Here is an 18,275-nt window from a genome sequence, read left to right as displayed (position 1 = left end):
CGGAATGTTTAAAAACCATATTGTCAGAAAAGCAATATTTATGGTCTGGAAAAAATACAAAGACTTATTGGAAAGCAAAACTCCGAGGTGGATATCACCAATACAGGCCAAAGCTCGGAAAAAACCCAATATGGAGGCCTGCTGGCCGAAATATTGGGAAATAATAGAAAACATTGGAGGTAATTGGAGGTTGCAGAGCTTTGAAAAACTAAAAGGTAAGGTGCAAAATTGGCTACATTATGCCCAAATTAATGAGGTCTTTAAGCTAGACAAAAAAACAGGATTCCAGGTGGAAAAATCGAAACTTGAGACAGAGTTGTTAGAACCAAAGACCAAGTTACTATCGAGAATGTATAACTTGCTGCTTAAATGGAACACTCAGGAAGAGACAGTTAAATCAGCCATGATAAAATGGGCTCAGGACATTGGTTATAATATCATGTCTGAAGACTGGGAGAGGTTATGGACCACCGGTATGAAGTTTACTGCATGTAATGCTCTGAAAGAAAATATTATGAAAATGGTATACAGGTGGTACATGACCCCGGTCAAGCTGGCTAAGATATACCATTTGTCCGATAATAAATGTTGGAAGTGTAAGGAAGCTGAGGGGACATTCTTTCACCTTTGGTGGACTTGTCCAAGATTGAAGGCCTTCTGGGAAATGATTTATAACGAGTTAAAAAAGGTGTTTAAGTACACCTTCCCCAAGAAACCGGAGGCCTTTCTTCTGGGCATCGTCGGCCAGAAGGTGTTAAAGAAGGATAGAACTTTTTTCATGTATGCTACTACAGCAGCAAGAATCCTTATTGCTAAGCATTGGAAGACTCAAGATTTGCCCACACTGGAGGACTGGCAGACGCAATTGATGAACTACATGGAACTAGCCGAGATGACTGCAAGGATCCGAGATTTGGGAGAAGAAGCAATGGAGGAGGATTGGAAAAAATTTAAAGACTATTTGCAAAAGTATTATAAGTTATATGAATCTTAAGATGCCGTATGACTTGGAATGTTAGCCCCAGCAACGAAAGTGGATTATATATGAAATTGGATAATATTTATGAAAGAATCAAAGTTTAAATGGGTAAAAATGACAATATGTTATATTTTTAGAGTAAATGGAAAATAAGAGATTTAAACTTAAACCGCAATCGAAAGTACAAAGAAACACATGAAACAAGGTTATAATTTGCTGATAACTTTATTGTCAAGAATGCACTATGTGGGAGATGCGGGGAAGTCCGATAGAAATCTGAAATAAGTTGTTGAAATAGTTGTGATTTTCTGTTTTTTCTTTCTTTCTACTTTTTATGTTCTTTCTTTTCTCTGTTTTATCTGTAATTTGGAAAAAATGTAATAAAAATTATTATAAAAAAAGAAAAATAAAATAAAAGGACAGAGAAAAAAAACAAAAAAACAAAAGGAGAGGCTGGCAAGCTTATTGCAAAAGAGTCCCATCCTGGTATAAATGTGTGTTTTTTCCAAACGGGCAGCTTAACTTTTGCCCTCCTTCATGCCGGCTTTTGCAGACGCTGTCTGCACATTGCTCAGTTGCCATGGGAATGACGGGAGATGGATGGAGCAATGCAAACATCCTGTCTTGGGCAATCTAACCGAACGCCTCGGGAATCTTGAACTGGCTCCTGGCATCGCCATGTGCCAGCTCGCACCTGCTTTCTGGACGATCCCACGCCTGAGGCTGGCAGTTTTGAAACGAATGCAAGATGGGTCTAAGCAAAGCCAGCCAAATGGGAAACAAGAGCGCTGACAGACACTGCTGGGCCGTTGGCTGAGGGTGGTGCCAATCCTTCAGGCTCACATGGGCACCATGCCTTTACAACGCAGCTTCCTGTTTTCCTATCCATATCTCTTGCAGCTAAAACCACAACTCTAGTCTGTGAAAGCTCAAGCCACAATGCATTTAATGGTCTTTGAAGGTGCACACAAGGTTTTGTGTTGCTTCGGGAAGAACATGTTGCTGCAGCTGCCAATGGAGACATATTCCAACTGACCTAGCAGTTAGATGGTGTGATTTTGTTTCCATCTGTTCCCTCTTGCTCTCCTTTTCTTTTCATTGCTTTCTCTTCCACAAAACCATTTTTCTTTCCTCTCTATTTCCCCCTTCTTCCTCCACCACTTCCAGTGACTTTCCTTGAGTAGGTTTCTCTCTCGTGTGATAGGAATTTTATGGTCTTAGACATATGGTAATGTTCATAAGTGTACCAACCAAGCACGTACATAGATCAGCACAGGAAGACTGACCTGGAACCATTTTGACTCCCAAACTGTCCCAAACTGACCAAATGTTTTCTCTGCAAGGTCAAAGGATAATGCAAAAGCCTCCCCGTTGTCTTTTCCTTCACAAATCCTGTCTTAAGGGCACATTTAAGATATGAATAAGGTGTGAGCCTGTGACATGGCCCAGGAACTAAGTATTTATCACTACAATTTATCACTATCCTAGGCCCTTCACGGCCTAGGACCTGGCCTGGTGCAACGCTCTGCCTCATGGGACCAGGGCCCTGCAGGATTTTTTCCCGCAGGGCCTGGCTTTTAGTTTGGAGCCAATTTGATTCCCTCCCTCTTTCTTTTATCTTTTCCTTCTCCTCCTGCAATGAGGCTACTTTTTAATATTTTAATGTTTCAATATGTTGTATTTTAATTTTGTTCTTAAGTTGTAATCATTCAACTTGTTTCTTTTATTGCTTGTAAGCTGCTCTAAGCCCGGCCTTGGCTGGGGAAGGCGGGGTATAAATAAAAATTATTATTATTGTTGTTGTTATTGTTATATGAGAGATAGCTTTGGAAGGATTTGTAAGTGAAAAGAACTATTGGGAAAGGTTTTTCCTTCAACAGCCGAGTAAATATCTGGGGTCATTAAGAGGGTCAAGATGGCTTCAGGATTGCTCTGTGAACTCAAAAAAAGTGTGTCTTTTTTCCAGGGAATATTTTATAATTTTTGAATGGTGAAGGATTGTTTTCTCTAGGGTGTGTCATAAGAGAATCAGGAATTGTCATAAGAGAATCAGGGTCAGAGAGGGGAATAAAGGTAAAATGATCCTAATGATATCATCCTACCCCAAAGTCCCACAATAATAATAAACTGTGCCTTAAAGAACGCATTGTTGGGAAGATGCCATCTTACTGTGTCTTTTTGAATGTAATATAATGTGTGCCTTTTTAATGCATCATCTTAACGTAACGTGCCTGTTGCCATTCCTGTGTACCTCTTTCTCCATGAAGCTATCCTTTTAAAAAGTATTGAATGTATCCAAAATGTAGTTTTTAAATAATGTATGCTGTACTTTTCTGAATGTATCCAAAATGTAGTTTTTAAATAATGTAACAATCTAAATATTTCAAAATGTATATACTTGACTCAATATTGTATCCAAAAGGCTGCCAAAACTCAATCCACCACACTGCCTCCTACTGGGACTGCAAACCATACCATGAATACACACAGATATGAGCTCAAAATAAAGCAATCCTATTTTCCAAAAAGTATGCAAACATCAGGCTATCACCCGAATTGATAGCAATGCAGAATAGGATTTCACATTAACATTTAAGTCATTTCCTGAACATCTTCTCAAACATCCAGCCTCACACCTGCATGCTGATTATCAGCAGTTGCGGAGGTTTTCCTGTAGATAAAGGAAAAGCCATTTTAAGCAGATCCAAAATTAAATAACACGAAGATTGACACATACCACCTGAGCCCTTCAGCAAATTGACACCTCCAGAAACTCTTTCAACATCCTGTTTACCTTATGTTAATCCACTCTTCACACCCCTCATATCGCTTCCCCCCACCTCCTTGCTATTGATCTGAATGAAAATCAAAAGGTATAAGAATCAAGGCAGTCCCTTTGTTCAGGGTCTCTGACTCCGTGTCATTGCGTGAGTGGGGACCCTGTTGCAACAGTTTTTTGTGTTATTTTTTTCTGTTCTTTCAATAAAGATCAGGCTTTGCTTTTTCCAATCCTGGTGTGGTCTCTGTCTCTTCCCGACCGGTACAGAGCCTTCACTTGCGCTCCTTCCGGGGCCCTGGTCCTTCTCCTGAGGAGGGGGGCCCTTGGGGAGGCAATTAAATATTTATTTCATTTGGCGAGCCAGCCAGGAGCCGGTTACCCGGGATTTTTGGGGTGTCAGGGACTGAAAGCCCAAGCACACCCAGCCTTTTGCAAGGGGGGCTTTTCTTTCCCTGGTAAACCTTGAGTCCCGGCTCTAACTGGGATCCTCAGCAGGACCAACCAGGAAAAAGCAACGGTGATCTAGCCGGCTGTTTTTTTTTTGTTGTTGTCGTTGGTTTTTTGGGGGGTGTGTGTTTCCTTCTGACTTTTCTCTCCCCGGTATTCCTGTCATCTCCAAATCCAAAGCTCCCTGAAAGAAGAGGGACAGCGCGCCTGTGAAGTGAGTATAAGTGGGAACACGGGTAGTGGGTTGGGTTCTCTAAACCACAGCAACCGAAATTCTTTAACTCTTCTCTTTTGCTTCAAATCTAAAAACTTTCTCCCCCCTTATTCCAATCTTAACACAAGATCCGAATCCATCGGAGCTGCCCAGGAGGGTCTTGTGAGTCTCTTCCCCTTTAACTCTATTGCTGACCTAGTCTCTTGGAGGGTGCCCAGAAAAGGTCGTGCTTTTTCTTCTGTACTGAAACTATAACTTCTTAAAACTATAACTCCCAGGTGGAGCCACACCTCTGCCATGGCGATCTTTGTTAGAGATGACCTGTGAGCAGAGAAAGCAAGGGCACCTGATTCCTTTCCTTCTTTGTCATTTCTGAGTCCCAATCTGGCACTGCGCTACGCAAGCGTCCAGTAGGGAACTCTCAGGTTAGATTGTAATAGGCAGGAGGTTGCTGTGGGCTCCCCGGCTGAGTAATGACCATAAGGGAGGGTTGAGATCGCTGATAGCACTGTTAGCTTAGTAGCCAGGAAAGGCCAACAGCTGTACCAGTCTAGTAAGTCAGGCCAGACGAACGGCGGTGTGTAATTCTCGGAGTTGTCCAATAGTTGTGTTCCTGAAAAAGTGGGGATAAAACCCCGACTGCAGTATAAAAGTTAAATATATATATAATAATAAATAAATAAAAACTAGCGCTATTAAATTCTTAAAATGGGTGCACCCCTATCCAAAGAAATGAGTTCTCAGGCTCCTGGTGGGAAAGAAGCCGGAATTGTGCTTACTTCCCGCCAGAATCCTGACAGTCCCCTTAGATATGTGCTTCAAACCTGGAATGATTTGCCAGTAACAGAAGGACTTTCAAAATCCAAACTGGTGAAACTCTGTACCAGGGACTGGTTGCGAGCTACAACCCGACACACATTCGAAGAAAGATGGGTTAAAGAGGGATCGTTTAATATCCAGCGCCTTGTTGTTTTGCGCACTGTTTTGGAAGACCAATACCCTCTTCAAATCTGATACCTTGAACTATTTGAGCATGCCAGGGACAAACTTAAAACTGACAGTGCCATGTCCCGCCAAATGCCCGTTTTTCCAACCCAGAAGAAACCTCCTCCCTACCAGGAAGTTTTAGAAGATGAACCCAGCAGCCTAGCCCCACTTCAGAGACAGCCCATCACAGGATTGCCCCCGCCACCCAAGAACAGCAGCAGGAATTTTGTGTCCGGGACTTCCACCCCCGCCAGCCTTCCCAGCAGTGGGAACAATGTTCCACCAGTCCTAAATCCTAAGCCAACTGAATTCAGCAGAACCTCTACTGCAGATTCTACCCCACCAGAATTACGGTAAGTCCAATTGCATCTCGAACTCGTAGCAAAAGTCTGGATGATGACCTAATGTCCCAATTCCTCACTGCTTTAAAGAGTGTGGCTAGCCCTAAATCAGACCAAAACACTGAAAATGCAATGGGAAATAGCAAAGCCATAGGAAAAGGACAGTATCCCCTTAGATCAGTCCCTATTGCACCGGCAGCAGTGGGACAGCCTACCACGTTTGTTTATTCCCACGTTCCCTTTCTAACATCTGACCTGATGAACTGGTCAAATCAAATGACCTCCTTAAAGGAAGATCCAGATCGATGTTACCGTCAGATACCTACTATTTTTTCAACCCACAACCCTTCATGGGCTGATGTTCACATGCTCCTAAACGCTCTCTTCAATGACCCAGAAAGAGAGGAAATATTTAATAAAGCAGCAGAAGCATTAGGAAAACCCCAATTCCAAGACAAAAAACCCGCCACTGCTGAACTGGTAACTGTGCCTCAACTACATAATGACCCAAGTTGGGACTACAACACAGAAAAAGGAATCTGGAGCTTTAAAATCTTCCGGAAAGCTATACTGGAAGGCATAAAATTGGCGGGGGGAAAGGGCATAAATTGGACAAAAATCCAAGCTATCAGTCAAGGGTCAGACGAAGCCCCTTCTGCCTTTTACACCAGATTAATATCAGCCTTCAGAACCTGGGGAGGAATAGATCCTGATAACGCAGAAAATCAAATCATTGTAAAAAGCTTCTTCAAAGATCAATCCAGCCCAGATATTAAAAAGGTCCTCACTCACCAACTGGGTTATGAAGGAAAACCTATGAGTGAAATCCTAGCAATTGCAAAAACTGTCTTCGATGGAAGAGATGAAAGGAAAAAGAAGGAGGATAAAAGGGAGAGGGAGGAAAATGCTCGTGTTTTAGCGCTAGCACTTGGTGCGCCCTATAATCCTCCTCTTCCTCCTCTGAACCCACCATATAAAGCTCCTTCAACACCTACAAATACCTCATATAAACCGCAACCAAACCACCCCTATAGCCAACCTCCATATAAAGGACCCCGACAAAATAATTATTCATTTTCCTGAAGCAATCATCAGCAGAATGCCGACAATGAAATAAATTGCAACCCCACAAACGCACGCTGTTACCATTACCAGCAAGAAGGACATTTCCGAAGGGATTGTCCTGCATGCTTAAATGCCACTGGTCAAACCTTCAATACTGCTAATCACTACAACCAAAACCCAGCATTAAACCCGAGCCACGAAAGACAACATCAGAATCCCTTCCTTCAAACCCAATCTCTGAGATCTGACTATTGACAATTAGCGGGGAGTTCTGAATCAGCTGCCCTAGTCTGCCCAACATTCCACCTTTCTTCCAATGAACCCATTTGCACTATAAATATCAATGGACATGAATATAGATGCCTAGTGGACACGGGTGCTACATTCTCCACCTTAAGTGATAGTCATTTAACTCCAAGTCACAAAAGGCAACGCATCATGGGCATTGACGGAATTCCCAGAACATGTAATCTCTCTAAACCCACCACAGTGACAATGGGACCCTTAACAGCTGAACACTCCTTCCTCCTCACTGCCAGTCCTGTAAATCTTTTGGGAAGGGATCTCTTGTGCAAACTTAAAGCGACTATCACATGTAGCCCCGATGGTATTTTTCTACACATGCCCGAAGATTCTGCAGCCTCCTTCCAGGGTATCTTAACAGAAGAGAACTCCCCTGATGTAGGAATACCTCCTTCTATTGAGAACACTGTGCCCCCTTGGCTATGGGGAACCACCTCCACAGCAGTAGGACTTCTTCAATCTGCAGACCCCGTTATAATCAAATACCGCACAGACATTCCTTTTCCTTGCGTCAAGCAATACCCCCTCCCCACAGAAGCAATAGAAGGATTGAAACCAATGATAAAGGACTTCATGGATCAAGGAATCCTTGTGCCCTGTGCCAGTCCATGTAACTCACCCCTCCTGCCTGTCAAGAAACCTGGCCCCCCAGGTACTCCCATCAGATACCGCCTTGTGCAGGACTTGCGGATCATAAATAATTTTGTAATCCCAAGACATGCCATCACGGCCAATCCAAATACCATATTAACAGGAATCCCTCCTGACAGCACACACTTCAGTGTTGTGGACCTGTGTTCTGCATTTTTCTCTATAAGAGTTCATGAGGAAAGCCAGTTCCTTTTCGCGTTTACATGGGGAAGCAGTCAATTAACATGGACTAGATTGCCCCAAGGCTATGTAGAAAGCCCTACCATCTTCGCATCAGCCCTGCATAAGGACCTACAGGACTTAATGTTCCCAGTAGGATCCGCACTCTTGATGTATGTTGATGACTTGCTCTTGAGTAGTACCTCAGAGGAAAATTGTCAAAAGGACACCATTTACCTCCTTACAGCATTGGCATACAAGGGGCACAAAGTCTCACCAAAAAAACTTCAGTACTGCCTTACCAAAGTCAAATATTTGGGCCATATTATAGGACAGGGAACTAGAGCCCTTACCTCAGAAAGAGTAGAAGCTATTGAAAGAGTTCCCTTACCAAAGACTAAGAAACAATTGAGAGGTTTCCTAGGAATGAGTGGATTCTGCCGTGCCTGGATCCCAGGGTATGGTGAACTGACCAAACCCCTGGTGCAAATGACTAATAAGGATGGACCAGAGCCCCTTAAATGGACTAAGGAGTGCCTCAATAACTTTGAAACCATAAAACGTGAACTAAGATCAGCACCTGCCCTAGGGCTCCCTGACTATCTGCTTCCCTTTTCCTTGTTTGTTCATGAATAGAGAGGGGTGGCTTCAGGGGTTCTGACTCAAACATTCCGGGGACAGGAAAGGCCAGTTGCCTATTATAGCATCCAGCTGGACAGCGTTGCAAAAGGGACAGTAGGATGCCTGAGAGCAATAGCTGCATCAGCAGAATTGGTGGAAAGGGCGTTAGAAATTGTGCAAAACCAAGAACTTGTCCTAAATGTGCCCCATGCAGTAGCCACCTTGCTAAATTTGCGTGGCTGCCAACACTTCAGTAATGCCAGACTCAGCCAATATGAAGCTGCCCTACTGACCCCTTCAAACGTCCGCATTAAGAGGGTTAATACGCTCAATCCTGCAACCCTCCTTCCACTCCCTGATGACGGCACCCCCCACCATGATTGTACCCAAGCTGTCAGGCTGGCTGAAAAACCACGAGATGATTTAGATTATCTACCATTAAAGGACCCAGATCTCACCATCTTTACAGATGGGAGTTCAAAAACCATTTCTGGAGTACGGAAGACAGGATATTCTGTAGTCACCCATGAGAGTATATTGGAAGCAGCGCCTATCAGTCCTAGGTATAGTGCACAAGCTGCTGAACTAATTGCCTTAATAAGAGCATGCGAATTAAGTGAAGGAAAGCGCATTAATATATATACAGACTCCAAATACTGTTTTGGTCTAGTCCATGCTACAGGAATACTATGGAAACAAAGAGGATTTCTAACAGCAGCAGGGACCCAAATCTCACATGCGCCACTTGTAAAGCGGCTCATGGATGCAATACATCTTCCTGAGGCTATTTCTGTAATTCATTGCAAAGCGCACACTAATGGAACTGATTTTGTCTCTGTCGGAAATCGCATCGCCGACTCCACAGCTCAGGAAGCCGCGATTTCCTCACAGCCTCAAAATGAATTCCAGGCTCTTGTAGTGCCTTCAGATGTTGATTTTGCACGTATGTACAACTCAGCCCAGGCTGAGGAAGTTAAGCATTGGCAGGACATAGGGGGGCATAAAGTTGGTCAAACCTGGACACTTCCTGATGGGCGCCTCATAATGCCCAAAGCATGGGTCCCCAAACACTTGCGTATCCTACATCAATGCACGCATTGGGGGGCAAATAGGCTGGCCGATAGTCTCCTTAGACACTGGTACGCCCCAGGCGCTCACCAACATGCAAAGGCTGTTTCAAAGAACTGCACTATCTGTGCCAGCTACAACCCAAAGAGGGAACCCAAAAAGCCCCCTGGATCTCGACCATGGGCTTTCCTCCCTTTTGAAAGCCTACAACTGGACTTTGCAGAACTTCCCAAATGCTTAGGCTATAAATTCATACTTGTCATAACAGATCAGTTGTCCTTTTGGCCTGAAGCATATCCAGTCAAGCGCGCAACTGCACAAACTGTGGCCCGTATTCTGGTACAAGAAATCATTCCCAGGTTTGGGGTACCTAGACGTTTAGACAGCGACCGGGGCTCTCATTTTACTGCGGAAATAGTGCAGTCAGTAGCAAAAGCGTTCGGCATTAAATGGCAGCTGCACACCCCGTATCATCCCTCATCGTCAGGGCAAACTGAACGCATGAATGGACTAATCAAAACTCAGTTAGGAAAAATATGTGCAGCCACTGGTCTCAAGTGGATCAACGCCCTTCCTATCGTATTACACAATATCAGGAGTCAACCGAGAGGAACCTTGAAACTTTCCCCTTATGAACTCTTGTTTGGGCGCCCATCCACTACCCACACCACTCAACTTCCTGTGTCTGAACTTGAGGTGGGAGAAAACGAACTGACTAATTACGTTATACAACTACAGTGACACCTTAAGAAGCTGCACCAATACGCTGCAGCAAACCAAAATGTTCCCCTGGATGTGGATTCCCATCCCTTTCAACCTGGGAACTGGGTCCTAGTGAAATCATTCAGGAAGGACACTCTAGAGCCGTCATGGGAAGGCCCCTTTCAGATCCTTCTCACGACACCCACCGCAATTAAAATATCAGAGAGGAGTGCTTGGATCCATTACACCTTCTGCAAGACGTCCAATCCTCCAAGCTTCCCCAACGCAGACCTCGACCCCCCGCCGGACGTGACTCTGTCTGACAATGAGGACTGCCCAACTGATGACAGCGGGGGTAATCGTAGTCCCCTAGCAGCTGGAGAGGAACCAGGGAAGAGTTCTGAAGAAAAGTGGCTCTCGAGGATACTTGTCGATCCTAGCCCAGAAGACCCCGACCACCCCCCCATCAGAATGCAGTTCCGGAAGGAAGAAAAACCCAGCTCCAACACTGGATAATCTCTCTTCTCCCCCTTGTCCCCCCCTTTTTTGTCACCCCTCCCCTCCTTGTGTGTGTGTCTGTGTGTGTTGTCTGTCTTCTTTTCTTTTTACAGGTTCACCACTATGACTCCCTGGAGAATCGCCTGCCTGACATCCCTGTACTTCATCTGTACCCTCCTTCCAGTTGCCACCAGTGTACCGCCAGGGTCCCAGTGTGGAGACACCCCCGTGGAACACTTCTACCTTGATCGCGACCTTACTGACACCAACGATTTCAACGCCTTGGGAGATTTCGACTTCTGCCTGTCCGGCACTAGGAACCTGATTCCCCACGCCTTCCGACCACGACTCAGAAACACCCAAGCCTGGGAACTTATTATCAGAAGTGCCTCCTATGCCATCCTGGGACGAGCCATATACACCCTTGAAGATCCATGGATCCGCTTGGCCTGTCACAATTGAACTTACATCCAAGCTGAATGGGGGAAAGTCAGCAGACACTATCAACCCTCTGAAATCGGCAAAGGACTTTGGGAAAGCTACACAGATTCCATGTACTACGAACATTGGACTTATGGATTTTATTGCACCAATCAAATGGCTACTTCCACCTACCAAGGTATTTGCGTCCGAAGATTCTGCTGTATATGGGACCTGCACACAACTTCTGACTGGGTAGGAAAAGCGTATCTTGAAGGGTGGTTGCATCCTCTGGGTGGGGGGAAAACCTTGGAATGGGATCCTGAGGGACCGCAGCGATGTGGGGGAATAGCAACTGACCCAATGCTCCTCAAGTCCCAGGACCCTGTCCACCCCATAGGAACTGCCCCGAGACATGTTAAGCTCTCAGAAATAACACCTCCCCCCCCAGCCCGCAGACTATCGTCATGGCAAGCAAACTCTTATGTACAGCTTCTACAGAAGGTAGTACAAACCACAAATCTTTCACAGTGCTGGATCTGTGCACACGCCCCGTCACACATTGACGAAGGGATACCCTTCATAAGCACACCCCTCACACTAGATCAATACAGATCTAGTTACCTGCTTCAACGCAACCTAACTTTCCTGAAACCCAGTTCCCAATATATTTATCTGAGTGGCCGAACCTTTGGACCAGTGTGCAAGGAGTTCTCGTGAACTGGAGACCATGTAGGCTCCAGCGCCTGTAATGTTACCATCAAAACCGACCCCGAGGGACTCACCACACTGGTTCGCAACCACTCCCACACCCGCTCATTCAAATCTCTCAGTGATGCTTTGACTGCTGTACTGATACCCTTCACTCGAGAAAAACCTATGCCAGACCTCATTATTGCCTTCCGCACCGGGCGTATAGAAAAGCCACTGGGAGGACTATTTTGGATCTGTGCGCAAAGAGCTTATACGTGGGTCTCTATTCATATGCAGGGGTCCTGTTACCTCGGCCACATTCACCCAGGGTTCAGAGTTACCCTAGCTCTACCTGACGGCCGCTTGAGAAACAGGAGATCCCCCATTCCCACGACACGCCCACAGCCAAAACCAAATGGGGAAACATGGCTCCGAGCTCTCCTCCCCGCTTATGGAACCTTCTCAAATCACCTAGACATTCTTAGGCTTGCTGATGTCCTGTTACAATTTATGAAAGAGTCAGAAGCCACTACACGTTCTGTCCTTACCGAGCTCACTGAAGTGCGCAAAATGTCCATTCAAAACCGTTTATGTCTGGACTATTTATTGTCATCCCAAGGAGGTGCTTGTAAATTAATTGGGACAGAATGCTGTTCCTTTGTGTCAGACCAGACCCTCAATATCACTGGGCACCTTGACTCCATAGATTCCCTAACTGATACTCTGAAGGAGATCCCCCATGAAGGTCTTTCCGATTGGGATCCTTGGTCATGGCTACCTCAGACCTCTTGGCTCCGTGAATTAGCAAGAGGCATACTGATTATATTCATTTCCCTGATTGTCTTCCTTGGTCTCCTGTGCTGCTGCGGACAATGTATTCCTATCCTTATGTCCAGTCTCCGTTCACCCTTACCCCACACTCCCATTCTTGCACCTGTTGTAAATAAAAATATGCCCTTTTCCCTTATGGGGTATCCAAGAGCCCATATAGAGTCCTTACATAGGTTCCCTATTGGTAGGAGAAAATAACAGAGGCCAACCAGAGAATATTGAGAAGCAAAGCAGCTAGTAACCCTGATCTTTATTGATCTGTTGCAACAGGGTGCTCCCCTCACACGCAGGAGGAGGAGGAGGGACCCAGAAAAATGGCGTGCAAGGCCTTACAAAGACTTCTAAAATTGCCACCCTGTGGATTATATGGATGCAAAGCATTGGAAGACACAAGACTTACCCACCTTGGAAGAATGGCAGATGCAACTAATAGATTACATGGAAATGGCGGAAATGACTGGCAGAATCCGAGACCAGGGAGAAGAGTCGGTGGAAGAAGATTGGAGGAAATTTAAAACTTATTTTCAGAAATATTGTAAAATTTTTGAATGCTGATGACACTGAAATGAATTGAAGGGGTTCTAGCAACAAGGTAAAATGTAAGATGGGATTGATAATAGATAAACTAATAGGATATGAATTTGCTGAACCAATTCTTAAAAGGGATACAAAAAAGGGAGGCGTGAGGAAGTCAGGAAAATAAGTTAACTAAAGATGAGAAATCAAAAAAGAGGGAGTTTTGTTTTCTTTTATATGTGTTTTTTCTTCTTTTTGTGTTTAAGGTTTGTATTTTTGTTTTTTGTAATTTTGTATTTTTCTGTTTTTGTATTTTTCTGAACTTTTCTATTGATAAAACTTAATAAAATATTTTTTTAAAAAATGCCACCCTGTAGATCAAGACCACCCCCAGAAACACATCACAGAAAAGGCGGTCTAAACAGAAATTTGAATGTTGTTTTTCTCCTGTCCTTGTTTATCTCCCGTCTGGCAGGTTACTTGATTGGATTGCCTGGGGAGCCTGGCCATTCTTTTGTAATAATAATAATAATAATAATAATAATAATAATAATAATAATAATAATTTTTATTTATACCCCGCCCTCCCCAGCCAAGGCCGGGCTCAGGGCGGCTAACAAGCAATAATAAAAATAAGTTGAATGAATACAACTTAAAAACAACATTAAAATACAACATTAAAATATTGAAGCATTAAAATATTAAAATGTGAACTGGATCAAGACCCACAGAGCAGGCAGAAGGCAGCAAAGGCTCTCTGCCATCTTCTGCCCATCCTGCGGCACAACCAAGGTAAGACTGGAAGAATGCATCCCAGCATGGGGTGGGGGTGAGCAAGACCCAAACTAACCCTTTGGCTTTCCTTTGCAGAGACACTGGCACGAACGTTAAGGAACCAAACATTCATCATCACAGCTGAGAAGGTCCTCAAATCCACCAGAGGACCGGTTCCTGAACTGTTCGTGAATAATTGTTCCTCTCTTCTCAGGGTAAGTCGCTGTCTCTCAAGCCACATGTTCTGGGTTCCGCAGAGGCAGCACCTGGGCTTTCTGCTCCCCAGCCCTGCCCTGTGGGCATCTCTGACCTTCCTCTCTCGCTTCAGGTCTTTGGCGCCTTTCTCCCTGCGGAGCAGCTCTTGGAGGCCAAGATTCGTACAGGATAAGGCAGCACTCCGAAGGATGTGCTTCGTATACTTGGTGTTGTGAACCACCCTGAGATTCAAAATCAATAAAATCAACAATCAAAAACAACATCAACAAGAAACACAACAACAAAGGGGCTCCTTGAGAAACGTCCCATCCAAACAGCCCATCAGATGTCCCACTAGCCCACAAGATGCCTCACCCACCTGGCATGCAGCTCAGGAAGTCCTGTGGGTAAGGTTCCCTGAGAACACAGTGGAGCAGCCTCCTCAAACAGCGCTGGACCCAGCCTTTCTTCCGATGTCTATATGCCCACTGCATTATCTTCAGGCAGCTCCTCCCTGTCTGCCTAAGCCCTTCTTTCTTGTGCTGCTGCATCTCTTCCAGCCCTGAGTGGAAAGGGAGAAAGGTTGAGCAAGGCGGAGATACACAGGAAAAGAGCCATCCATCAACAATATGAAAACAGCCTTCAGGTGTGTTTGTGTGTGAGAGAGAGCAGTGAAGTCACATTCCAATTCTCTTTGCATGTTCATCTTGTGGCACCTCTGTCTGAACATAAATCTGAGAATTTGCCTTCCCCTGAAGACCTTTCTCAGCAGAAGCATCCCTCCCTGCCCTCCGTACGTCTCACTCACATGTTCCATAGGATGCCATGTCTTGATTGTGGATGAAACTGGCATCCCGGAAAGCCAGATGACCTAGAGAGAGAGGGGGGGGCAAGAAAAGGGACGTCATCTCGGTGCAAAGCAAGCAGAGACAGAGGCAGCTCAGCAGGAGGACAGGTATGCTCTGCTGCGTCTAGAGACCTCCACCCTCACGGAGCACTCAGAGAGGCTTGAGAGCACAGCACAGCCTTGCACTCCCAGAGACATGCCTGGGCAAAGCTGCCAACAAAGCAGAGGGACCTTACCATATGCTTCGCAGCCTGGTGGAGAGGAAAGTGGAGGCTAAATTTGTTGGAACGAGCCCACCACTTGACTTCTGGGGCTAGAAGTCTCTGCCCCCCGGCCTGCTCAAACCCCGGCCTGCTCTCAGGAGAAAAGTGTGTTCTGAGGAGAAAAATCTTCGATATCTTCCCCACAGAAACAACACTGGCAATTGCTAGAATTCCCCACCAGACACATCACCCCAAATGTTTTTGAGGGGAACCGACAGTTCACCTCAAGGTTGACTGAGGTTTTGAGGGAAACTCCTCATGTCTCCTCATTGGGGGGCGGGGGGGCATGTTGGACATCCAGACAACCACCAATTTGCTATGCCATATACATAACAACACTTACTTATTTTGATTTTTTTCTTCTTCTTCTCCCTCCCTCCTTCCCTTCCCTGCCTTTTCTGTGACTGCACTCAAGGCCCTACTGTTAATAACTGCCTCAACTGACATAACTGCCTCTGGCAAAGGTTTATGACATCACAGAATTCAAACTTACAATGCTATAGCCTTTGTGAGCATTAACCATTTCTTTTCTTTTCTTTTCTTTTCTATTTTCTCCTCTACTTTTCCTTTCTTTTCTCTTTTCTTCCCTCCCACTTCCCATTGTTCATCAAAAGATCTCAGGGCGGTTTACTTTGTATTTTGGATGCTTTCATCCCACAAACCCCTTCTCAGACAAAATGCTATGTACAATCATTATTATCTTTAAACATTTTCAGTCCCATTTTGTTTTGAAGAGAGTTGAAACTTTCTTTTGCCTGAGGTTGCGTTAGACTATCTGCTATCATTTCCTTTGCAGAACATTATGACAAATTTACAAGTTCTTCCCATATAACTTCATGTATAAAATGAGATTTCATTTTGGATATGCTTTGTTCTTGCACAAAATTTATCACTTTGAGTCAGCTCTAGACAGCTCTGGTTGTCCTCCATTAGTTGAATTGGTTTCTCTCTCACTAGACCATAGTCTTTCATTAGTTGATCAAACCACTTTAATTCTCTTCTGGCTCCTCAGAATCTAGCACTAAAAGGGTTTTAGAATTAATTCAAGAATTTGGTCAAGTAGCAGGATTTAAACTGAACAAGTTAAAAACTAAGGTTTTAGAGAAAAATTTAACACCGATTGAAAGAGAGAGGTTTCAGATTGAGACAGGTCTGACTGTGGTTAAGAAAGTGAAATACTTGGGGATTGTCATAAGAGAATCTGGGTCAGAGAGGGGAATAAAGGTAAAATGATCCTAATGATATCATCCTACCCCAAAGTCCCACAATAATAATAAACTGTGCCTTAAAGAACGCATTGTTGGGAAGATGCCATCTTACTGTGTCTTTTTGAATGTAATATAATGTGTGCCTTTTTAATGCATCATCTTAACGTAACGTGCCTGTTGCCATTCCTGTGTACCTCTTTCTCCATGAAGCTATCCTTTTAAAAAGTATTGAATGTATCCAAAATGTAGTTTTTATTTTTTATTTTTAAATGCATTTTTATTGAAGTTATACACAAAAAACAGACATATATGAAAATACAGAGAAAAAATTACAAAGAAAAAAGAAAAAAAGAAAAACCACACATCCGAAAAAAGAAAAACACACAATCTGAACTTCCCTCCGTCCTTTTGATAAGTATCAAATATCTCCTTCCATTACGTATTTTATTTTCAATCTATAGTCTTAAATTCACTCGCTGGTCGTATTGTTCTAACCCCGTCAATTCACTTTAAGCATTTATTCCAATATATTTCCAAAATTTACTCCAATTTTTCAGAAATTTCTGTTCATCCTGATCTCTTATTTTACCTGTTAGTTTGTCAAGCTCAGCATAGTTTACCATTCTAATCTGCCAGTCCTTTATGTTGGGGATGGTTTCCACTTTCCAATATTGTGCCAACATAATTCTCGCTGCTGTGGTGGCGTAGAGGAATATCGTCCTATCTTCCTTTTTAATTTCTTTATCCATCATTCCCAACAGAAAGGCTTCAGGCCTCTTGGGAAAGGTATACTTAAATATTTTTTTAAGTTCATTATAAATTAATTCCCAAAAGCCTTTCACCTTTTTACATGTCCACCATAAATGATATAGGTCACCCTCCACCTCGCCACATTTCCAGCATCTCTTATCTTTTAATCTATACATTTTGGCCAATTTCACAGGGGTGTGGTACCATCTATAGAGCATTTTCCAAATGTTTTCTCTCAATGCCATACATGCTGTGAACTTTATGTTACAATTCCAAACTTCTATCCACCTTTCAAAATCAATATTATAACCAAAGTCAATTGCCCATTTAATCATTGCCTCCTTCACCTCCTCATCTTTTGTGTACCACTCTAGTAATATATCATAAATTCTAGACAGGGTTTTATTATTGCCTTCTATTACTTCTATATTAAATTTTGATTTTTTTATCATCAAAACCCGCCTTCCTCTTATCCTCTTTTAACAAATCATTCACCTGGTGGTATTGCAGCCAACCAGTGAATAAATTTTTTATTTCTTCATAAGGTCTGAGTTTGGGCCCTTGGTCAGTTTTTCTTAACATTTCTTCATAGGTGGCGTTTATCTCCTCCATATTTAGGTATTTTCTTAATCGTTAAGGCCTCTATTGGTGAAATCCACCATGGGGTTTTTCTTTCAAGGAGGTTTTGACTCCTTTCAAGCCATATTGACTCCATGAAAACCAGCAACATGGGAAAAAGAGGCAGGCAAGGCCAGTTAAGATACCTGGATGCTACACTAGGTCTTTTGACTCCAGCTCCCATCACCAACCCAGTCCCCGTCTGGTAGAGATTTAGGGGCCAAGCCAAGATGTCAATCCAAAATCGCCTGGGAAGGAAATTGAGGAACCGGCTAAAGCAGAGCTTTCCAAACTCTGTGTCGCGACAGGTTACTGTGCTGGCTGCAGTGTCTTGTGCAAATGCTTC

At 43.9% G+C, this 18,275-nt stretch overlaps 3 long non-coding RNA genes across 3 annotated transcripts in view; 1 reads left to right on the top strand and 2 right to left on the bottom strand.

Annotated features, from left to right (window-relative positions):
• LOC309536582 overlaps positions 1–18,275 on the bottom strand; it is a 221,452-nt gene that overhangs the window by 67,543 nt on the left and 135,634 nt on the right. The gene's annotated exons all lie outside the window — the stretch shown is intronic.
• On the top strand, positions 13,982–14,419 carry LOC309538255. Its single transcript, XR_014222146.1, has 3 exons — positions 13,982–14,066; positions 14,145–14,263; positions 14,377–14,419. It is a non-coding gene; the product is annotated as an uncharacterized lncRNA (long non-coding RNA).
• Positions 14,454–15,233, bottom strand: LOC309538254. Its single transcript, XR_014222145.1, has 2 exons — positions 15,052–15,233; positions 14,454–14,805 (listed from the first exon to the last, which is right to left on the bottom strand). It is a non-coding gene; the product is annotated as an uncharacterized lncRNA (long non-coding RNA).

Source organism: Podarcis vaucheri, assembly GCF_965113315.1.
Source record: "Podarcis vaucheri genome assembly, chromosome: 7".
NCBI lineage: Eukaryota > Metazoa > Chordata > Lepidosauria > Squamata > Lacertidae > Podarcis > Podarcis vaucheri.
The sequence above is the reverse complement of the archived record's forward strand: the minus strand, read 5'-3'. Positions and strand labels throughout refer to the sequence as shown.